Below are 24373 nucleotides of genomic sequence, written 5' to 3' on the forward strand. Positions count from 1 at the left end.
TTTCCAAACCTGCCCAGAAGACGAGAGGGAAAGAGTGAGAAGGAAGGAGAGAGAGAGGAAGAGAGGAAGAGAGAGAAACAGATAGAAAAAAGAGAGGAAGGAAAAGAGAAAGAAAAAGAATGGGAGTAAGGAAGAGAGAAAGAAAATCAAAATCTAGTTTGAAACTAGCTCAACTATTTAAGTGGCATTTTGATATTGATAGAGTTGCCCTATTATGAGCTCACTGTTATAGACACACAGTACAGTATTTTATTTTGAAATTCTCTGAGGCAAAACAGGGTGGGTTTTTTGTTTGTTTGTTTGTTTATTTATTTATTTATTTATTTATTATTTCTGTGCCGCCCAGTCCCGAAGGGACTGCTGCTCAGACACTATACTTTTCCGCCCACCCCCCCAAAAAATTAGAGGGAACACTGGTACTAATGCCCTAGTTAGACCACACCTAGAGTATTTCATCCAGTTTTAGTCACCACACTACAAAAAGGAAAAAGAAACATTGAAACTCTAGAGAAAGTGCAGAGGAGAACACCCAGAATGATTAGGGCCTGGAAACTATAACATACAAAGAAGGGTTGCAAGAACTGGGCATGGCCTATCTAGCGAAGAGAAGGACCAGGGGAGACATTAAAACAATGTTCCAGTACTTCAGGGGATACAACAGAGAGGAGGGGGTCAGGCTGTTTTCCAAGGCACCAGAAGGCCAGACCAGGAATAATGGATAGAAACTGACCAAGGAGAGGTTCAATCTGGAAATAAGGAGAAACTTTCTGACAGTGAGAGCAATCAAACACTGGAACAGCTTGCCTCTGGAAGTTGTGAGAGCTCCAGCATTTGAGATTTTCAAGAGGAGATTGGATTCCCATTTGTCTGAAATAGTGTAGGGACTCCTGCTTGGGGGGAGTGGGAGTTGATTCAATGATCTACAAGGTCCCTTCCAAACAGTGAAAGGGCTACCAAAATTTTTACTACCACATTGTGGGCATCGCTTGTGCATTTTCTTTCAACACCTTTCAGTGCAATTTGGGTGCTCTGAAGTGGAGCTCCATTTTCACTACCCCATTGCATCCCCTCCCTGTCTGGGCAGTAGCACACCCCTGCTTCCACCTCTAGTAATCTGTAACCATAAATGTTGGCATGTCTTCAATAATCACCCATCAATCAGGAACTTGCTTATCATCACCAATATGAAACTACCTGTTCTTTTTCTCCCATCTCTACTCCCCATTCCACAAACAATTAACACTTTTATCCAGAGATCACAGGGATCTATATATCCTTACCATGCATGTATAGCTTTTTCTATCAAGAAGTTTATATTTCAAACTGAAATTTGGATCGGACGATACAAAGCAGATCTAAACAGAGGAAGAATTTCAATGCAACAGGGGCAAATTGAGATTAAATTCCTGGGAAGATATCCAAATTACTCCAGGTTAGTAATTTGGATATCTTCCCAGTAAGACATCTCAGCAGAGTCTTGGGTCAAAGAAGAACATATATAGCTTTAATGAAAGATTGACAGAGTGAGAAAGCTGCTCTGAGGAAAAAATACTTCTGGATTGTCTCAAAGTTTATGTTTCATGTTTATTTTACCGGTATGAGCATCATGTCTTAGAACAGGGGTGTCAAACTTGTATCATCACGTGACATATCTGCCATGCTGTATATTGACAGCCCCTCAGAGACATTCAGTAATGAAACAGTTAACTAATGTGTGCCTTATTTGATCCTCCTCTTATGTCGCAATATCCTGCCAATCTCTCTTCACTTCCTCCTTCTTCTTCCCTTCTCCTCCTTGAATCTCCACGATGTAAGACAATCTTTTATTTGTTTATTTCTGTTTTTTTAAATAAATATCTTGTTTGAAAAGAAATGACTAAGGCTTCTATCCATCGACCTCTGCGGGGTTAAGGTCCTAACAGACTTTAATTTTCACCAAACCACGACAATATCATGACTTTTTCCCAGTTTACTAAACCAGGAGTGGGCATGACCAGTAAGTGATGCATCTGGCCCACAGACATGAATCTCACACCCCTGTCTTAGAAGTTATATATTCAGTCAGATTCCTTTTGTACATCAATAGGATGCACATGAAACTCTGATAACATTCAGTGCAAACATTCACACCAATCCATGAAAGGGCAATTTTTATTTCACAAAAATTGCATAACAAGGGGTGCCGCATGCAAGGGTCAAAACACACCATGTTGGAAAATAAGGGAGCTTGGTAAAGAGCACTACAAAGTTCCTGACTTTTTATAATGTAGTGGTAAATGTTTTCTTCTTCCCAAACACTATGAAATTTAAAACAAATATTTAGAAAAGAAAACAGTAAAAAAGGAGGTTGTTCTATCACCTGGTATGTAAATAATACAAGGGAGGAAAGAGGAAAGAAAGCCAGCCAGCCAGCTCACCATTTCTGGCATCTCCAGCTGCTAACACCGAAAGCTTAAAAGCGTAAAGAAATTTAGCACAAACATTTTTCTTGAGTTTAATTACTGAAATAGACAAATTGAAAATTGGCCCATCATGAAGACAAATAGCAATAGAAATGCAGTTTGGAAAACTGTTTCTTCTAAATTATAATTAACCACCCATCAAGAGCTACCTGACAGAGGTGAAATGGGGTTCCATTAGCAGTCCTACTGATTGGCTGACAGCATGTCCCATGATGCTCCGTGCTACAAAATTCTCCACTGTTTGCTTTTCAGCAAAATCATAAAGGACCACTGATTATGCCTAGCCCCTCTCTCCCACTCTTTGCTTGGCCACCCCAAGATACCTAATAGCCTAAATTATCAGCAAATTACTTCTTTGATAAGGGCAAGTCATTTTACATTGAGAGTGGAACTGTTTCCCACTTCTGGGGGATAATATTAGGCAAATAACAAGCATCTTTCTTTTGACATGTACAATTATTTGCCATGTATGTTTGAATAGCCTGCTCCTTTGTGCGACAGGGTCCATTCTCTATTAGCATATTTGATATATGAATATGCTGGGCCATTGCAGAAAAATCTGGCAGTAACCATGGTGATTGGGAGACAATGTTTTGAGTGAGGGATGTATTATCAATTTCAGCTATAGAATTTCTCCCCCACCTTTTTTCAAGCATATATTGTTAATGAGCTATTCTGCAACATGGAAATGATAGGTAGGCAGACAGACAATGATAGATAGATAGATAGATAGATAGATAGATAGATAGATAGATAGATAGAAGATAGATAGATAGATAGATAGATAGATAGATAGATAGATAGATAGATAGATAGATAGATAGATAGATAGATAGATAATAGAGTTGTTCCAGGATAGTTAAGCTATTATTACTATTAAATTTAAGCCAGGGTAAATTAGGAATGTGAAAATACACACACACATGTACATTATGTTTATCTCCCTCATTTTTTAAAAAAATTAAACAACATAAAAGCTTCCTACTATAAAACTGCTCCCTTCATATATGCTGGAATTGTCCTCCGTGCATTATTCTCCTAGTTTAGATACACTTTCCTAGGGGAATCAATTTACATGTGAAGTGCCAGGTGGGGTTTGGGTGGGGGAGAAGACAAAGGAATAATTGCCTGATATACCAGTGGAGAAAGAGAGACACTTATGAAATAACATTTGAGAAAAACAACTTGGGAAGACAGCAATAAAGAAATAAAAGAATATGGTGAGATACTATTTTATTAAGCATTCTGAATAAAGCTTTGCATCCAGGATATTTTTTACACATATAAAAAAGCCCCAGTAATTATTAAAACAATACTGAAAAAACTATGTAAAATAATGATCTCATAGGTATAGCTATGCAATTTGTTCTTGGACAAAATGTGCTGACATATTGTCCTCTAAATTAACTGCCTTCCAAACTACTATAATAACTTTATTATGGACCTGAGCATCCAAATTTATTAATTTAATTTTTATTACCAAGATGTTAGTATGAAACTGAAGTATACCTAGATATAATAAAAGAGAACAGATTGTCCAGATCTAGATTCTGGGGTTGGTTGTTGTTTATTTATTTATTTTATTTGTCTAGTACGTATTGGTAATATACTGTACATAGATATAACAGTGTTTATATACATGAGTAAGAGGGAACATTAGGACAGGGACAGTAGGCACACTGGTGTGCTTATTCTCACCCCTTACTGACCTCTTAGGAATTGGTTGAGGTCAACAGTGGGCAGTCTAAGGATAAAGTTTCGGGGCTAGGTGATGATACTACAGAGTCTGTGAGTAGTGAGTTCCATGCATCAACTACTCAGTTACTAAAGTCATATTTCCTGCAGTCGAGTTTAGAGCAGTTTACTTTAAGTTTGTACCTGTTGTGTGTGCTCATTTGTTGTTGTGTGTTGCTGTGGTTGAAGCTGAAGTAGTGATTGACAGAAAGGACATTGTAGCAGAGGATTTTATGGGCTATGCTTAGATCATATTTAAGGTGATATAGTTCTAGGTTTTCTAAACCTAGGATTGTAAGCCTAGTTGGTTAGGGTATTCTGCTGCAAGTGTAAAGTATTTCTGGACATTTTCTAGAGTGTTTATGTCTGAGTGTTTATGTGTGGGTTCCAGTCAGATGAGCTGTATTCAAGGATTGGTCTGGCAAAAGTTTTGTATGCTCTGGTTAGTAGTGTGAGATTACTGGAGCAGAAGCTACATAGAATTAAGTTAACAACTCTTGAAGCCTTTTTGGTGATGTTGTTGCAGTGGACTTTGGTCATTTAATATGAGTATATCACTTATATACCTGCAAATCTCTCTATATATCTCTATCTCTAACTATCTATTTTGAAAGTTTAAGACAAATACAAATATAAAATAATATAAAATAAGAAAATGAAAAAGAAAAAAATCAAAGAGAAACTTGAAAAAGAAAGGGGGAAGAGGTAACAGAAATATAGATATATATAGATAGAATAAAGATATAAAAAGTGGCTTCTGCTCTTTATAGCAGTTAGATGAAGTACATTTATAAACTTATCCCTTTCTCTAAAGTTACAATATGTCTCAATTTTGTCTATAATGCATCCCATCTAGTCATCAAAACACTAAACTCATATTTTTCTCTATTTTATGTGTAAAATCCTTCAGACATTTCCAATCAGTAATAAATATATGAATATTGTCTAGTGTCCACAGTTCTAATGGTTTACAGCAGGGGTGTCAATTTCACCTTGTCATGTGACTTTTCCCCTTCACTAAATTAGGCACGGGCGTGGCCAGTGCATAACACATGCACCTCATGAGTCACAAGTTCGATCCCACTGGTCTACAGTGAGATATTTAGTGATGTTGAGATTCTTCCGGTTCCTCTAACAAGGTTAAATATTGTTGTAATTCAATTAATATACTGTAGTTCCTATTCAACCCATTCCAACATACCATATTGTAACTTTATAAAAATACAAGGGGGTAGAAGGATCTTGGCTCCACATTTAAAACTTATATATCCTTGTCACTTTTTAAAATATTGCTTAAACTTTAAAAAAAAACCACATACACACGTAAGTAAAACTTGTCCCTTATTTTCCTCACTCAAGTATGTGCAAAGTGTCTCTGCTGTATAATAGCTTTTAACATTTTATTTTAGGGCTGTCAACTGATTAAATATTTTTAGTTGATTAATCATATGCTTTTAAACCAATTAATTGGTTAATTAACTGATGAAATTTAAATACATTTCCATCTTACCAACACCTTAATATAGCTGTGTTTTTCAGGTATTTAAGGAAGTGATGTGAGATAACTTATAATTTTACCAACAAAAGAAGCTGGCATTCCGTATGGAGCAAATGGCCCCCTTGAATTTTCTTCTATCCTTAGTCTGACAACAGAACATTCTGATAAGGATACAGTGGAACAAGTAAATATCCTAATCCCCAAATATTTGGAAAGTTTCGTATAGGCCATCAAGCCACAGGTGCAAAACTCCAAATTGAAATATCCATAGAGAGGGCAGTCAGTCCCTGGACAGCAACTTTAAGTTATTCAACTTATCCTATTTATTTTGATTTATTTATTTTGTCAAAGCATGTAAAAGATAGCAGGTATTGGTATGAACATAAGCAAAAGCAAAGTAGGGACAGGTAAATTTGGACAATAGGACAGGTTTTTTTGCATATTGCCCATTTCTTTCCAAGCAAACTACAAGGGATCACAAGCTAGATCTGTAGAAAATATGGGCATGTTCCAATAATTGGAAAGGGAGGGGCACAACTCACTTATTTATTTGGCAGTATTTCTTTTCCCACCCCTAGAGCAGCTACCCAAAATTAACAGCACAGTAAAGTAAGAATAAAATGCATCTTGTTAAAAACAATTATAGCAACAAAGCAAATACATAAGAAGCTAAAAGGCCTGGGTGAATTAAAACATTCTTGCTTGTGATAAAAAAGAAAACAGGAGGAGAAGCGGGGAGGGTTTGTTTTTTGTTATTTTTTTCTGCAGAGGATTCCAAGTGCTGGGGTACATCTTGAGTTGTTGCCCACCTATGCCCAAGGACAAGAAAGTACAAGGAAAAACATGATGCACTTAATCAAGGTCATGTGTGAGAATATTTGTTTGTTTGTTTGTTTGTTTGTTTGTTTGTTTGTTTGTTTGTTTGTTTGTTTGATTTCTATATGGCACTTCTCCAAGGACTCAGGGCAGTTTACAACATAGATTACAATAAAATTAAATCCAATTAAATTAAAATTACATAACTGTCTAAAATCCCTAGTTATATTAAAATCAATTACACCCATTTGTACAACAACCATACAATTATTCATTGGCCATGGGCTAAGGTCTAATCAGCCCAAGCCTGGCGACTTAACCCTCCTGTTCTGTTTAAGAAAAGTAACAAATCTTCTGTTCCCGGGTCACCCTGACCCGGACCGAAAACCCTTCATTTGCAGTGCTTATGTTTGGTCAATTTGAATACTTTTTTCACTTGGAAAGTAGTCTGAACATTTCTGCACACAATGATATGAAAATTGAACTGAAGAAATTAATCCTTATTGGTTTATTTTGCACATAAATATGCCTCCCCCCCGTTTTTGTGAATTTTCTTTAGGTTTATTGATAATTATGCCTGCAAAATACATTCTATTTTACTAAAGTTGGTATGGGATTGGTAGCTTGAACATTTCTGAACATAATGATATGAAAATTGAACTGGAAAAATTGATGCATATTGGTTTATTTTGTTGATGAAATGCACGCCCCCCCATTTTTTTAAAATAGTCTTCACTTTATGGATAGTTTTGCTAGCAAAATACATTCTATTTTACTAAAGTTGGTGTGGGATTGGTAGCTTGAACATTTCTGAACATAATGATATGAAAATTGAACTGGAAAAATTGATGCATATTGGTTTATTTTGCACATAAATGTATGCCTCCCCCCGTGTTCAATTATTTCAATTTATATAAAAATTATGCTGTTAATTTCAAACTTACATCCTTTTTTTTAGTAAAATGGATTTGTTTCATAAAATTAGTTCTCTGGCTACAATGTGGTTGATTTTCAAAAGGATATTCCAAATATTTCTAGACAAATATGTATAAACAGTGACAATAATGGCACATAGCAAGGCCGGGGGTGGGGGGTGGCCCTTTTGTGGCAAAAATAAACCAATAAGAACCATTTTTTTTCAGTTCATTTATATTTTTCTTATATTCAGAAATGTTCAATTTAGTATATCAAACCTTTTGGGGGAAAATTCCTTAGGGATTTGTAGCCTTAAAAAATAGAAATTGACACGAAATTAAAAAAGGATGGGGGAGGGGCTTTTTGATCAAAATAAAAATATAAGTCTCAATTTTTCCAGTTCAATTTTCATATCATTATGTTCATAAATGTTCAAACTAGTTTTCCAGTTGAAAAAGTTTTCAAAAAGATCAAATTCAAGTACCTAAAAAAATTATTTTTGGTCCGGTCATATACGAACAGAAACAGACTCGAAGTTATGATTTTTTTTTGCCCAGAAAACAATTAGCCACCACCCCAAAAATATTTTTTGATGATCAGCATTGTTAAATTGAGTAAATGAATGCCTAAGATTTTAAAGAATATTTCGGATTTGGAGCATAAAAAAATAAAAAGTGAAAATGGTTGCAAGCAGCCGAGGGGGGGGGGGCTTATTTCTGATATTAAAAAACCAATAAGAATCATTTTTTTCGGTTCCTTTATATTTTTCTTATATTCAGAAATGTTCAAGCTACCAATCCCACACCAACTTTAGTAAAATAGAATGCATTTTGCAAGCAAAACTATCCATAAATTGAAAAAAAATTCACAAAAATGGGGGGGCATGCATTATATCCGCAAAATAAACCAATAAGATTTACTTTTTTCATTTCAATTTTCATATCATTGTGTGCAGAAATGTTCAGACTACTTTCCAAGTGAAAAAAGCTTTCAAAAAGACCAAACATAAGCACTGCAAATGAAGAGTTTTCGGTCCGGGTCAGGGTGACCCGGGAAAAGAAGATTTGTAACTTTTTTTGCCCAGCAAAAACTAAGCCCCCCACCCCCCAAAAAAAATTCTCATACAGAGAACCTCTGAAATGATGAAAAGTCATGAAATTTCAAGTTTCAGATATGCAGGGAAAAATTTTTACAGGGACTCAAACTTGGCTTCGGGTCGCATACGACCTGAACAGAAAAGCAGAGTTAAATGAATCTTAAGACTCTTATGAAAGGCTAGGAGGGTGGGGGCAGTATGAATATCCAGGGGGAGTTGATTCCAGAGGGCAGCCCCCCCCCCCAGAGAAGGCTCTTACTAGGTCCCACCAAAAAACATTGTCTAGTAGTTGATGGGACCTGGAGGAGGCCAACTCTGTGGGACCTAACTGGTTGTGAGATTCATGTGGCAGGAGGCAGTCCTGCAATATTGTTTTTAATGGTTCTGAGTTGTAGAATAGAATAGAATGGAATGGAATGGAATGGAATGGAATGGAATAGAATAGAATAGAATAATTTATTGGCCAAGTGTGATTGGGCATACAAGGAATTTGTCTTGGTGCATATACTCTCAGTGTACATAAAAGAAAAGATACATTTGTCAAGAATCACGAGATACAACACTTGTATAGACTGTCATAGGGGTCAAATAAGCAATGAGGAAACAATCAACATTAATAAAGATCTTAAGGATACAAGCAGGGGTGGGGTGCTGCCCGGACCGGCGGGGGTGGGGGAAGCAGTGGGGTAGTGAAAATGGAGCTCCAACCTAGAGCATCCAATTTGCACTGAAAGATGTTGAAAGAAAATGCAGGGCATCCTGCATAGATTATGCCCACAGTGTTGTAGTAAAAATTTTGGTAGCCCTTCACTGCTTACAAGCAACAGATTATAGTCATAGGTTGGAGGAAATGGGTGATAGTAATAGTAGTGCAAACCTAGTAAATAGTTTGACAATGTTGAGGAAATGGCGTTCGGAAAAAAACTGTTCTTGTGTCTGATTGTCTTGATGTTGTTCTGTCTGGGTCACTCTGGAAGCTATAACCAACCCAAAAAGATAAGCCAGACACACCGGTAAAATTCAAATACAGTTTTATAATGTTCAAGGAAACGAAGCTAACAGAAAATGTCCTTACAAAGCAGGAAAACACTGGAACTCCGAATATATACACGAAGGTAATTGTCCATACATCAATATAGGATTCTTGCTGCCAAGACGAGGCTGTAGATAACAAACATACACCTCCCACGGGTCTTCAAGACTGCTGGGCCACAAGCCAGGAACAGAGACGCCGAGAAACAATGCAGGTTACAGGAACTCCAAACTGATAACACTCCACATGGCTTCAATAGCTTGCCTGCCTTATAAACCCTTCCCTGCTAATGAGGACCACACCCAAGCCCTGGTGTTCCTTATTCAATGCTGATAATAGTTCCTCAATTGCTCCTTCCTTTGATCTAAACGTCTCTGTCGCATGTCAATGACAGCTTGTGCCTCGTCACCTAATGACTCCAAGCTACTGGCAGGGGAGGGCCCCTCCCCGGGGCTCCCATGCTGTTCTTCCTCGTCACATTCCTGACTGGACCCTCCCCCGTCCGACTGCTCAGCCCCCTCTTCTTCGCTGTCAGCCTCCTCCAGGCATGGAGCCAGCAGAGACGCAACTGGCCTTTGATCTGCCTCAGGCTGAACCACAACAGATGTGCAGTGCTCTGCAGCAACATTTTGAGGGTAGGAGTTGAAACAATTTATGTCCAGGATGAGAGGGGTCAGCAAATATTTTCACAGCCCTCTTTTTGACTTATACAGTATACAGGTCCTGCATGCTTTAACTGATAACAGCAGGCAAGCAGTCACTAATGGAACTCCGAATTAGTTTCACATTGTCCCACTGATTTCCAAGTTCACCTTAGAAACATGTAGATACTTTTCTCTCCTATGACCGACATGCCATCACTGAAGAAGTCCTTCTCACTTGTCTACAAGAAGATTACATTTACCACTTGTCCTTAATGGTGCTTATAAGGGGCCAGTTATATACTAATTTTAATGCCCTGACTGAAGAAATAAGAATATTCCCCTTCAATTTGCCTCATTATGCAGTTGTTGATGCCTTTCTGGGGTGGGAAATTGGTTCCGCTTTTCTTTTATTTCTACCTCCCACAAGCTAGATAAGTAGAAAACAACCTGAATGTAAAATGACACACACACACACAAAAGAGCAGGATAAAGGACTGCATTTTTAATCACTCTTGGCTAACAAAAGTCAGTCATGTTTAAGTAATTGCTTATTCCCTTACAAAAGAAAGGCACCTTCAAACATACATTTTTTACTCTTTTCCTGCGCTCCAAGTTTTGCTACAGTAAGGATAATAGGAGAGGCAGTGGAAGTAATATTAGAGGGCTTGGCACAAAAAAAATATTTGCAATAATTCATCTTTGCATTCAGTGTCCCTTCCTCTCCCCCATAAACTTCTCCTTTATTTCACACACACACACACACACACAAACATTTATAATGCAGCAGAAAGAATGTTACAGAAAAAGCTGACATAGAACTTGAAGGGGCAAAGAGAAGGTGAATTGCCTCCTCCCTTGGAGCAATAAATCCCAGTGAACTCGTGGACCTACCATATTGTGATTTTTACCTGCTTCTTTCTCATGCCTGGGCTTTGAACCTTGGCAGATTGAGCACTACCATTACAAAACATCTTTATGGAGAAAGCCATATGGCTCGCAATAGCTACACAGAATTACTAACTCTCCTGATTCAAGGTCGTTGCCAATGGAAAGAGCCTTTCTAGGCACGGTAGATAGTGGGGGCATGTCATTTATCCATCTCTGACAGAGCTGAAGTCACTGTCTCCTGTACAAGTATTGTCAATCATAGTGGGAAATAAGATTAAGCATCAGTTCCCAAAAGAGCAATATAGTTAAAAGATATCACATTTGGCCGTTCTAATTCTATTAGGTATATATATCGAAAAACTCATAAATGTTCTTCAACTAAGGGAAGGAGATCTCCTCACCTATTTCACTTGAGCTTCAGGTCAGGCTTCAGTACCCCAAAACTGTACTTATTTTGATATGTGACCTGGTCCAGAATTAAAATAGGACATATGGGTAGGTCACTGATGATTTTCCTGGATACTTCAATAGCTTTTGATACCATAAACACTGTTATCCTACTAGTTCTAAGGTATGAAATTGAACTCATGATATTATGGAAGTTCTGTCCTTATCTATAATCATTCTAAAAGTGGCAGATCTATGGTTTTTAAGCTATCATTGTCTGAAAGCTGTATCACAACACATCACATCACCAACAAAATGGCCAATTTTGGGTGCAGTTCTTATCTATAAAACCCAGGCACTCAGGTAGCACGGAACTGGAAATGATCTAGTTCCCTGAATATGAGACAGATATGCTTATTCCTTTTTTTTCTCCCAACCATTTTTGTCCCTTTTTCTCCTAGCATTTTCCTGCATTCATTGAGACTTGCTGATCTTCACATCAGCAGTGCACATCTTGCATTGCAAAATGAGGCAATGGGGCAGCAGCACCAATGAGAGGTAATATGTGATGGTATTCTCCAAAGCACGTGAGGGTAGAACAAGAAGTAATGGTTGGAAACTAAACAAGGAGAGAAGTAACTTAGAATTAAGGAGAAATTTCCTTACAGAACAATTAATCAGTAGAACAGCTTACATCCAGTCTTCGGAGAGGGGCAGCATACAAATCTAAATAATAAATAAATAAATAAATCCAGAAGTTGTGAATACCCCAACATGGGAAGTTTTTAAGCAGATGTTGGACAAGCATTTGTATGAAATATTGTAGGGTTTCTTGCCTAACCAGGGGGTTGGACTAGAAGACCTCCAAGGTCCCTCCCAACTCTGTTATTATTATGTCAGTACAACACAGCAAACAAGATCACTATGCTGGATTTCGTATTTCATCACCAGTCGGTCGCTTCCGAAGCACCTAGGACTGCGTGATGTAGGGGCGAATTATGTTTGCCGATCCCAGTAAAGCGGCCTTTTGCAATTGACAGATGGAGATTTTGTCAATTCCGATGGTTTTCAAATGTCCGCTGAGATCCTTTGCTACTGTGCCCAGCGTGCCAAGTACCACTGTGACCACTTTCACTGGGTTATGCCAGAGTCGTTGCAGCTCGATTTTTAGATCTTCATATTTCACTAATTTCTCTAGCTGCTTCTCCTCAATTCTGCTGTCTCCTGGGATTGCGATGTCGATGATCCATACTTTTTTTTTCTCCACAATCATAATGTCTGGTGTGTTATGCTTCAGAATTCGGTCAGTCGGAAGTAGGAAGTCCCACAGTAGTTTTGCTTGCTCATTTTCGACCACTTTTTCGGGCTTATGATCCCACCAGTTCTTTGCCACTGGTAAATGGTAGTTCCGGCACAAGTTCCAGTGGATCATCTGTGCCACAGCATCATGTCTATGCTTGTAGTCAGTCTGTGCAATCTTTTTGCAGCATCTGAGTATGTGATCGATTGTTTCATCTGTTTATTTACAGAATCTGCACTATTATTATTATTATTATTATTATTATTATTATTATTATTATTATTATACTGTATTATATTATTATAGGCAATAGGATTGTCAATGGACCTCAGCAACCTGGCTATACTGGTCAGTTAGCACTTAATCCATACCTTTGTTGTTAGATTCATTGAGGTAGATTAGTTTACATCTTTCACCGATGTGCAATTTTTATCGTTTTCCACCACATATATTTAGCCTTTTCTACACATACATACAATAGCTACCTTGTGTCATTTTATTATTTCTGCAAAATCATGGCTGTGTCCAGTCAGGTGCTGATGTTCATTGTGGCAATGTATAGATGTGGTTATTTGAGCTAGATAAGATTTTTATCTGCTTACACCATTGATCCAGTGGTGTTTGTTCATTTGTTATTGTGGTCAGGTGAGGTTGATGCAAGTTGCTTCTAGGGGACACCTTAGTGTCACTTGACATAGTACCTAGGGTGGGCTACTGCCTGGACGGGGGGGGGACGCAGTGGGGTAGCAAAAATGGAGCTTCACCCAGAGCACCCAATTTGCACTGAAAAATGTTGAAAGAAAATGCAGGGCGTCCTGCATAAGCCATGCCCACAGTATGGTTTTAAATTTTTAATAGCCCTTCACTGCATAGTACATAGCTGTATATAAAGCCCTTCTATACACACAGAGAAGCACTCCAAATCTTAGCAAAGTGGCTTTTCAAGTGTGCACATCCAAGCCAAGAGAATTTCAGGTAAAGCAAAAAAGCATTATATTAAGAAAGATTAAGGCGTTATATAGAATTCAGAAACAAGTGATACATGCATTCAATATATGTGATATGTCAGAAAGCAACAAATCAAATAATAAAAGCCATTGGTTAAACGTAAGAAAAGACTGATACCCTTAAAATATGTTTTATTCATCCTTTGCCATCCTATCTTGTTTTTTGAACACTTGCAACACTCAAGGTTTCCGGAATACAACACTATTGTTAAATTTCTGAATAGACTAGTTTTTACACATGCGAAGAAATTCGTTTGGATAAAGAAAAAAAATATGGTTTATGAACCTTCAAAAGGAAGTAGGCACACCATGCTAAAATGCTAGTGTCGCCTTTATTAAAATGCTAATAATAAAGCCTAAAATTCCAGGTAACAAATTCCCCATTTGGTCCTCAAGCTATTAATAGTTTGCTATTATTTCTTAATAGTGAGCAGTTAACATCTGAAATTGCACGGAATCGATGGAGTGTTCTCTGAGGCAGAACTAAGAGAATAATGGCAATACTGGGTTACAGACATTCAAGGGGCACATTGTAGAAGACAATATCCAAGTAGGGCAAGGGCAATCAAAGCCATTCCCACAAGCAGTAAATGTTTCATACCGCCCCAATCTGTCATCCACATCCCAAGTGTTTTGATTTTCTTGAAAGATTTCCTTGTTTCTTGTCAGGGTAGAAACTATTTTAGCTAACTTCTGTTGCTGGGTAATTAAGCCTTACATGCAGACCTCCCCTCTACTTTCCTCAGTTCCCCTAGTAACTGATCTAAGGCCAGCCTATTCTACAATAGCACATCTTTCAGATAAATTGTTTCATCTTGAAGTAGTTTATGGCTCCTTGAGGTGTCATTAATAAGGACTTCAAAAATTATAGACAGTCTTGCAACAATTCAGCCAAATCATGAACATCTTTATAGTTCATAGCAACTCCAGCAGCTGGATATTTTGCCCTCCCAATTTGGTTTCTCCTCCGTAACTCATTTTATTTATTGGATTTGTATGCCGCCCCTCTCCGTGGACTCATGCCTGGAATGGTGTTCTATAGTTGTGTCTAAATGACCATTTAATTTATTTTGGAGGACCAGATGAATCTACTCTGCCCGTAGCCAAGATATTCCACAAACGTCAGGTAATCTGATGTCTTCACTATTATATATGCCAAAGCCTAGGCAACAGTCTAAAGGGGAAAAGCCTTTGTGTAGCTTGTCTTGTGTGGGTTTGCATTCTAACACCCGAAACTGGACCAACCCAACAATAATTTGTCTATTTTGGATTTTAATGTAAGGGAAGTATTCACATCTTACCACAAACCAAGTGTCACATATCCTTTGAAAACAGATTGGGACATTGGCAGCTCCTACATAATAGTGAAATCCCATCTTCCAAATAAAGGGGGCTTCTCAAATGCAATGTGACTTATCCAGCAATCAGTATCTAGGAAAATGGGGATATCCCTTAGGTCTATGGAAGATGGCAAGGACAAAGCGAAGTCCAATAGAAGTCATAATTGTCTTAAAGTAAAATGTTCACAAAGATTTACAAAGCAGTTCATTGGGCAAGCTCCAAGACTCTGCAAAGATAGCTACAATCCAATCCAATCTGTGAGGAATCCACAAACTTTTTTTTCTTCCCCAAGGATAGTGGTTTGAGTAGTCAGAAAAATCTGGAATGGAGTATCCCAGGTTGGATGGAGAGTCTGGCAATAGAACTTTTTAAGCCACATGAAATCACCTAGTTAGAATAGGTTAATCTGATCACTGAGAGGAACCATGGCTCCCACTGCCATCACCTTCCAGAACTTTCTCTGCTACTTATATAAGGACAGAAACTGCTTAGCAGTTAGTTGTTGGATTTCTATGTGATTTATGGTTATAAGAGATGTTCTCCACTTCATCCAGCAGAGCCTGTTCATAGCAGAACCGTGCTTCTATGTTATATTGGGTACAAATACAATGACTCCAATATAAAATTTATGGTTTTATTTCTTCTTTTTATCATTGAACAGGTTTCATATTTACACAAATTAACAACTTGACAGTATAACTATATTTCTGTATTCATCTGCTCTCTATGATGCACATTCACCAACAGTCAGCATACGAATCCCTCAAGAATTCCATCTTCCAACTTACATGCCAGTATGCAAATTATCTCTTTCTCAATATTCCAACCCCCTTTTCCATGCTATATGCTAACATTAGTTCATCACCCTTATCCCTAGCCATAGGTGCATTGAAATGAGAAAGAGGCCCCCTCCCCTTTACTGGATGCCCATATACCAATGTAGATATTGTAGATCTACAAAATAAGGTAGATCTAATTTGATCTGGAACTGGTCCTATATAATGAAACAGCAGAGCCTGAAACTACTTCAAACCTGTTTCCTGCCACTACATGCTTTTTTCAAAGTCACCCTTATAGAGATGATGCTTCATCCCCAGGCATTTTCCTGGTTTTGCAATGGTCTGGAGACAAAGATGGGTCTAAAAGGGTATCTGGAACCACAGGACCATCTCCTTGATTTCTTTGCCACAATCATAGAGGTGCAATCTTAGGTGACAAAAGCCTCAACCTGTTGTGATTCAGCCTGAGGCTCCTCAGGGACCGGCTGGAGCTCTGCCGGATCCATGCCCAGAGGAGGAGGACAGTGAACAGGAGAGGGAGGACCAGGCAGACGGGGGAGAGGAACGTCAGGAAGAGGAGGAGGGAGAGCAGCCTGAGACCCCGGGGGGGGGGGCTCTCCCCAGCTAGTAGCCTGGATTCATTGGATGAAGACGCACAGGCTATAATAGACATGAGGCAGCGACCTGCAGCTCAAAACGGGGTCAATTAGAAAGGTATTTCCATCCCTGAATTGGCAACAGCTGGGTTTGGGTGTGGTTCTCCTCAGCAGGGTTGAAAAGGCAGGCCCGCCCTTACAGTCTTGTGGCGAGTTATCAACTGGGAGTCCTGTGACCTTGCTTCGATTCTTGGCGTCTCTGATCTTGGCTTGTGGCCTAGAAGTCTGGAAGACTTGGGGGAGGCGTGGGTTTTCTTATCTCTTATCTCCAGCGTTGTTTTTGCCAGCAAGAATCCTGTTTTATTGCCTGGCCTTCGTGAAACCTCTGTGAAGCTTCATAGTGTTCCTGTCTGTAAGAACAGTTTTTGTTACCTGTGTTTGCTTTGAATTGTATAAACTGCCTTTGCTTTTTACCAGTGTGTCTGGATACTCTTTTTGGTTGGTGTTGGCGTCTGGGGGGACCCAGACAGAACACAGCCCAGACAGCCAAACCATGACTAGAAAATACTGTACCCTAGCCCCCACCCCCATTAGAAGGAACTAGGTGAAATTCAGCTGTAAATGCTGTGTGAACCTAGATTGTAGGCATTGATCACTCACCAACCTCCACCCATCTTCACAGTGCCAGTTGGCGCTTTCTGGGACAGGGAGAGTTTTGCTGGCAAAGATTGCAAGCCTCTTCATCCTTTTGGCAATTGTCTCCAAACCTGGAAGCAAACCAGTTTTTGTAATAAAACCTTTCAATTCCTCTTTCCCATAACGTCCTGAATGTTGACAGTCCCCATTCAGTTGCTATGGGGTAAATAGCTCTGGGTAGGCATGCCCTCCCCTCTGGAATTCTCCCCATCACTTGAACTTCATACACTGCTTCATATCTTTTTCAGGTTGTTGGTTTCATTCTACTCATACGTAAGAATGAGGGAACACACTCTATGGGAATGCTTGCCAACCCCTCAAAGATGAGTGGCTTGAAGGCAGCCTGCTTAGCTCTTTGCTCAGCCAGGTTGTTTCCTTTTGTGCCTCTTTTAGTCATACGGCAGTGCAGAATAGCTCATTCTTTTGGAGCTTGGAGTGCATGTTAAAGACTTTCAACAAGCTGAAAATTCTGGATGTGTTTCCCTCCAGCTGACTTAATCTCTCTGAAGGTCCGTAAATGAATACAATGATGCAAACCCACAAAATTGTATCTGCTATCTGTGTAGAAGTGTTTTCATCACTGTTTTTCTCTCTTCCACACAATATCTTCACCCATGAGTTCTGAGATCTATGTTGCAGAGTTTAAGGAGCCACACCTTAAGATAGGGAAGATATTAGTTTTGCTTCTAATATCAAAGGGCAGAAAACACTTGTATGTTCTGCTTTAACAGGGCAAAAAGCTCATTGGAAGCCCCAAGAAGAGTGTGCTGTCCTGGAGTCAAGCTTTTGGCTTTTTCCACAATACAGTGGTACCTCGACATACCAGTTTAATTCGTTCCAGACCCGAGCTCATAAGTCGATCAACTCGCATATACAACGAATGCCTTTAGACTTTGTTTTTCGCGCTGAGATAACTGGAAGCAAGGAGATTCTTGCACCACCTAGTGGAAGCTCGGCTCGTATCCTGAATTTGAGCTCGGGTGTCGAACAGAAATTTTGCTGGCGTCTCGGCTTGTAACTTGGAATACTCGCATGTGGAGCAGCTCGTATCTAGAGGTACTACTGTATTTGGTGCTGCTACCAATATATGTGTGCATATCAATAAGTGGGAGGAGATGGGTAATAGGAATGATGAGAAGACCAATAGTAATAGTAATGCAGCTTTAGTGAATAGTTTGACAATGTTAAGGGAGTTATTTGTTTAGCAGAGTGATGGCATTGGGGGGGGGACTGTTTTGGTGTCTAGTTGTTCTAGTGTGCAGTGCTCTATAGTGTTGTTTTGAAGGTAAGAGTTGAAACAATTTATATCCAGGATGCAAAGAGTCAGTAAATATTTTCTCTTTTTTACTCGTGCAGTATCCATTCAATGGAAGGCAGGTTGGCAGTGATTGGTTTTTTTTCTGCAGTTCTGATACAAAGATACAAAATATACTATTCATGTGAGCAATTGGATTCTGACTGGCTCAAGATTGACTCAGCCTTCCATTCTTCTGAGGTCAGTAAAATGAGGACGCAGATTGTTGGGGGCAATATGATGACTCTGTAAACAGTTTACAGAGAACTGTAAAGCACTGTGCAGCAGTATATACAGTAAGTCTAAGTGCTATTGCTATTCAGTAGTTGGTTTTCTTTATCCTAGAGGTTTTGTGTGTAAAGCTTTGCAAAAATTCCTGAAATGGGGGGAAATTCAGTTTTCTCTGGAAGCATTGTATTTCCTCCTATTATTCCTCCTCCTCTAGCAACAAACTCAAACTCAACCCAGACAAGATGGAGTGGCTGTGGGTCTTGCCTCCCAAGGACAATTCCATCTGTCCGTCCAATACCCTGGGGGGAGAATCATTGACCCCCTCAGAGAGGGTTCGCAACTTGAGCGTCCTCCTCGATCCACAGCTGACATTGGAACATCATCTTTTGGCTGTGGCAAGGAGGGTGTTTGCCCAGGTTCACCTGGGGCACCAGTTGCAGCCCTATTTGGACAGGGAGTCATTGCTCACAGTCACTCATGCCCCATGCTCTCATCACCTCGAGGTTCGACTACTGCAACACTCTCTACATGGGGCTACCCTTGAAAAGTGTTCGGAAACTTCAGATCGTGCAGAACGCAGCCGCGAGAGCCGTCGTGGGGCTTCCAAGATTTGCCCACGTTTCTTCAACACTCCGTGGCTTGCATTGGCTGCCGATCAGTTTCTGGTCACAATTCAAAGTGTTGGTCATGACCTTTAAAGCCCTACATGGCATGGGACCAGATTACCTCCGGAACCACCTGCTACCGCACGAATCCCAGCGACCAATAAGGTCCCACAGAGTTGGCCTTCTCCGGATCCCATCGACTAAACAATGTCGTTTGGCGGGCCCCAGGGGAAGAGCCTTCTCTGTGGCGGCCCTGGCCCTCTGGAACCAACTCCCCCCAGAGATTAGAACTGCCCCCACCCTCCCTGTCTTTCGTAAACTACTCAAGACTCATTTATGCCACCAGGCATGGGGGAGTTAAGATATTCCTCCCCCCTAGGCCATTACAAGTTATGCATGGCATGTTTGTGTGTATGTTTGGTTTTATAATAGGGGTTTTTAGTTGTTTTATTAATTGGATTTCTACATGCTGTTTTTTATCATTGTTGTTAGCCGCCTCAGAGAGGGGCGGCATACAAATCCAATAAATAAATAAATAGATAGATAGATAGATAGATAGATAGATAGATAGATAGATAGATAGATAGATAGACAGACAGACAGACAGACAGACAGACAAATAAATAACTAACTAACTAACTAACTAACTAACTAACTAACTAAATAACTAAATAACTAACTAAATAACTAAATAACTAAATAACTAAATAACTAAATAACTAAATAACTAAATAACTAAATAACTAAATAACTAAATAACTAAATAACTAAACAAACAAACAAACAAATAAATAAATAAATAAACAAATAAACAAACAAACAAACAAATAAATAAATAAAACAACCAAGCTCAGAGAGCAACAAGAACACCATAGTTCAACCCTGAGCAGAAAAATTTATCTTCTTGCGTAGTCCAAAGGAGGAGGGCTTGAGCCTGTGAGAAGCTGTGGGAAATAAGAGAAATGCATACAGACCATGCAGAACCATACAGAATAAATGGCAGACAATAAACATCAGAAACCTCTTAATTTCTTTTAATGTATTCTCAACATACACTAATCGCAATGCATTAAGTATGCACAATGCTTACACAAAACAGAACGAGTGGTGGATATCAGAACCTGCATTCAATTTTTGAACATTTTTATTGCTATAGAGAGATTCACTTTTAAAAGGGACAGACTCATGTATATTTTTTTAAAAAAAATAATTGTTTCCATAACTCAAAGCCATTTCTCAACCTGATCCTTTTTTAAAATACAATGCACACAGCAATCTATAAAGAAAATGTTTACAAATGGAAAATACTGGTGTCTGTTTCTATCAAAACAACCCCACCTTCTTGCTTGTTCTTGTGTACTATTTGTTGCACTCCTTTTAAAAGTGCAGAGGAATTCTTCCTTCCTGCTCCCCAAGAGGGAGAAAATGATGCCTGGTCCTAGTACACAGGGAAGGTACATGTGGAATTCAATCAGGTTAACATATATTATTATATCACTTACATTTTCTAAATTGCTCATTTAGCAATCATTTGAACTTATGATGGAAACCCCCCACCAAAAAAGCTACTGACATTCTGGTTTCTTACAACACATACATACATACACACACGTGTGTGTATATGTGTGTGTGTTTGTATGTGTGTATGCATGCATGTATAGTTTTTCGCTTGATTGGCTTCCTTGTATTTTGGTGGATATTCTTAATAAAGTTGGTTATTATCTTCAAAGCCCTTCATGGTGTGTGTCCAGATTACCCAGAACTGGGTCATTTCAGTCATATGAACCCATCCTACCTGGTCAAATCAGAGGGGCATGTTGCGAATGCTGTCAGTTTAAAAAAATGATGTGTGGGGGTCTATGAAGGAAGCCTTCTCTGCCACAGCCCCCACCCTATGAAACATCTTGCCCTGAAGTGAAGTTGCAAAAGGTCAAGTCCACACTTGGTCCAATTAAATCGATTTACTTATTCATGCTTATGCGCAGGAATATTCTCAACGGTTGTCACCTGCTTGGAGATAAATAAAAGCCCACAGAATTCAAGGGGAGGTTTGACTTAGTCCACTTGTGCTTACTTAGGGATTCAATGCTGATCCCTCGTTTAATTCCATCTCCAAGTTCTGCCACTCCTTCTCCTACACTGCTTCTGTCTATTAGAATGCTAATCCAAGTATGGGACAAAATCCTTGGCTTGGGGGCATCCTCTCTGTCTTTTGAAATGTGTTTATTTTGATATGGACATTTATGTGGACATCACTTTTGTTTAAACTGTAAACCACCCAGAGTCACTTAGACAGTGAGATGAGTATTGTGTAACATTGACTAGTGTTGTGTGGTTTTTTTAAAATGTCGGGTTTTTATATGTTTTCTTTTAAATATTAGATTTGTCACATTGTACATTGTTTTATTATTGTTGTGAGCCACCCCGAGTCTGCGGAGAGGGGCAGCATACAAATCTAAAAAATTATCATCATCATCATCATCATCATCATCATCATCATTATTATTATTATTATTATTATTATTATTATTATTATTATTAAATAAATAAAATAAGTACAGTAAATTTTGCTTCCTGGCTGAGTTATAAGTCACCCCAAGTCTCCGGAGAAGGGCGGCATACAAATCTAATAAATAATAATAAATAATAATAATAAGGAAGAAGTCTGTATGCCTGTGATGGTGAACCTATGGCACGTATGTCTGAAGTGGCACATGGAGTCATCTTGCCTGGTAAGCATGGCATTGCCCATTCCTCTTCTGGGTTTATGGCACACATGTGCATGCAGTGATCATCTGGCCTTCAGGCATGTGGAAGTGCCATAAACTGGAAGAACTGGTCTTCTCTCTTCTGGCATGAGCATGTGTGCTGGCCAATTGATCACCGCATGCTCATGCGCACCAGTAACCAGAAGACTAGCTGGCCAGTGTACATGCATCTACAAAGTGCATGTGCACACACACACTCCCTTTTTGGCACTGAGAGCCAAAAAGTTTCACCATCAATGCTCAAGGTAGTATTATAACCAACTTCTAAATAGCAGGAATAAATTTCATCTGAAAGTTTTACCCAGCAATACAAGTAGCCTGATTTTATTTTATTTTTCTTCCTCTCCAGAAAAAAAAGTTCAAAAAAATTCAGTTGACAACACAACTGGCTAATTCTGTTTGCTGCTCATTATCCAAGAATCTTTTCCAATTTCTGTTTAGAAAAATAGTTCATTTTTTTTAACCCATTCCAATTTTACCCAGAAGTTTTCCAGCATCTAAGATTTCATATTTTTTTCTAAATAAGCTTGTCAAACAATTCTGAGAGGGAACAGGAGAGCTGCTCCTATGGTGATGTTGGCTGATTTCAGTTGGTCTAGGTTTTCATGTTATTTTTTTCCCTGTGATTCCATTGTTTTGCAGTCTGGTTGATTTTCCCACAATGTGAGTAGCCTGAGGCTTTCCCCATATACACTTCTCTTAAAATACCTCATCTGCTTCCTCAGATTACAGCTCTGCCTCCAACAGGCTACAGTTTTATATGTGAAAGCACTGATACACTTGTGGATCTCGCATTCCCACCCTGCTCCCCCAGAGTTTCTTCCTAGAGGACACAAGACTGGAGTCAGGTCATCTTCATCCTTTTTGGAAGTAGATTGAGGATGGCAGATCAAGAAGGATGGAGACCATACTCTTTTGTACCATGATTTGGATGATTCAACAGGCCATAAGACTCAAAAGTTCATTTGGCAGGAATGGGGTAAGCTCAATATACTCTCAAAATGCTTCTGGTATCACAAGTCAAAGGAGCCCATGTTGCCTTCATCTTCTCCCATGAAAGGTGTCCAGCATATCTTAGCCACTTTCATTCGCACTGTACGACCCCTATTTATTTAATTTATTTATTTGATTTTTATGCCACCCTTCTCCTTAGACTCAGGGCAGCTTACAACATGTTAGCAATAGCACTTTTTAATCGAGCCAGCATATTGCCCCCACAATCCAGGTCCTCATTTTACCCACCTTGGAAGGATGGAAGGCTGAGTCAACCTTGAGCCGGTGATGAGATTTGAACCACTGACCTACAGATCTACAGTCAGCTTCAGTGGCCTGCAGTACAGCACTATACCTGCTGCTTCTTTTACAATGGGCTTCTCTGGACACAACCACCAAGGAACACGAAGGAACTAAAGGTGTCAGGTAGGATGCACGTCATGTGGTGGGGCACAATTTGGGATTGGAAGGATGGGCATGGTGGAGTTAGGCAGGCCACGACATGCTCCTCCTACCTGGGACTTGTAGTTCCATCATGTTCCTTGGTGTTGTGTCCACTGATTCTCCACTGCCTCTGGCTTTTGAGTGAAGTGGTAAAGGGAAGAAACTTTTAGGGGCTGTCTGAGGAAACCAAGCTGACAACCAAAACATCTAGCCAGGTTCAGCAGCAGAAGCAGCCAGGCACACACTCCCTTGTCTCTTCCAAACGTGCCCCTCTATCAAGACAAGACACAACACTAGAAATGACCTTTTGCCTGCATGCTGAATGCAACCAATCTTTCTCCCCTTTTGCTCCAAGAGGCCGCACAGGTGCAATGAGCCTCACAAAGACCCATTTCTGGTGGTGTTTGGAAGAGAATGATTTCTTGTATGCAGCATAAAGCCAAAAGGTTCCTGCCAAGAGGGAGGGGAGGGAAGGAAGGAGGAAAGGCAGGTGCTTTGCCTCAGGCAGTCTGCAGGTTTCTTTCACCTCCTGCTTTGCTCTCGAGATGGAGGTAGGGAAGGGTCAGTGGACATAGCACCGAGGAACAGGTAGCTGTTCCTGCAGGGGATTCCCATGCACCACCCTCACCTGTATCTGAAGGACGGGTGGAGAGCAGGTAGAAAAAGAGTGGCCCGGGCCGGCAAGCAAGCAAGGGAGGCTGGGCAGAAGGCAGAGCCGAAAGGGCAGCAAGGCCAACTCATGGCCTGTGCTATCTAGCTGACTGCAGGGTTTTGCGAGTAAATGCAGAGGCACAAGCAGCAACTGCCCAAGAGTCTCAGTGTACCACCTCCACTATAAGGAACAGT

The sequence above is a fragment of the Erythrolamprus reginae genome, chromosome 2, assembly GCF_031021105.1.
Source record: "Erythrolamprus reginae isolate rEryReg1 chromosome 2, rEryReg1.hap1, whole genome shotgun sequence".
In the NCBI taxonomy this organism is placed as follows: Eukaryota; Metazoa; Chordata; class Lepidosauria; order Squamata; family Dipsadidae; genus Erythrolamprus; species Erythrolamprus reginae.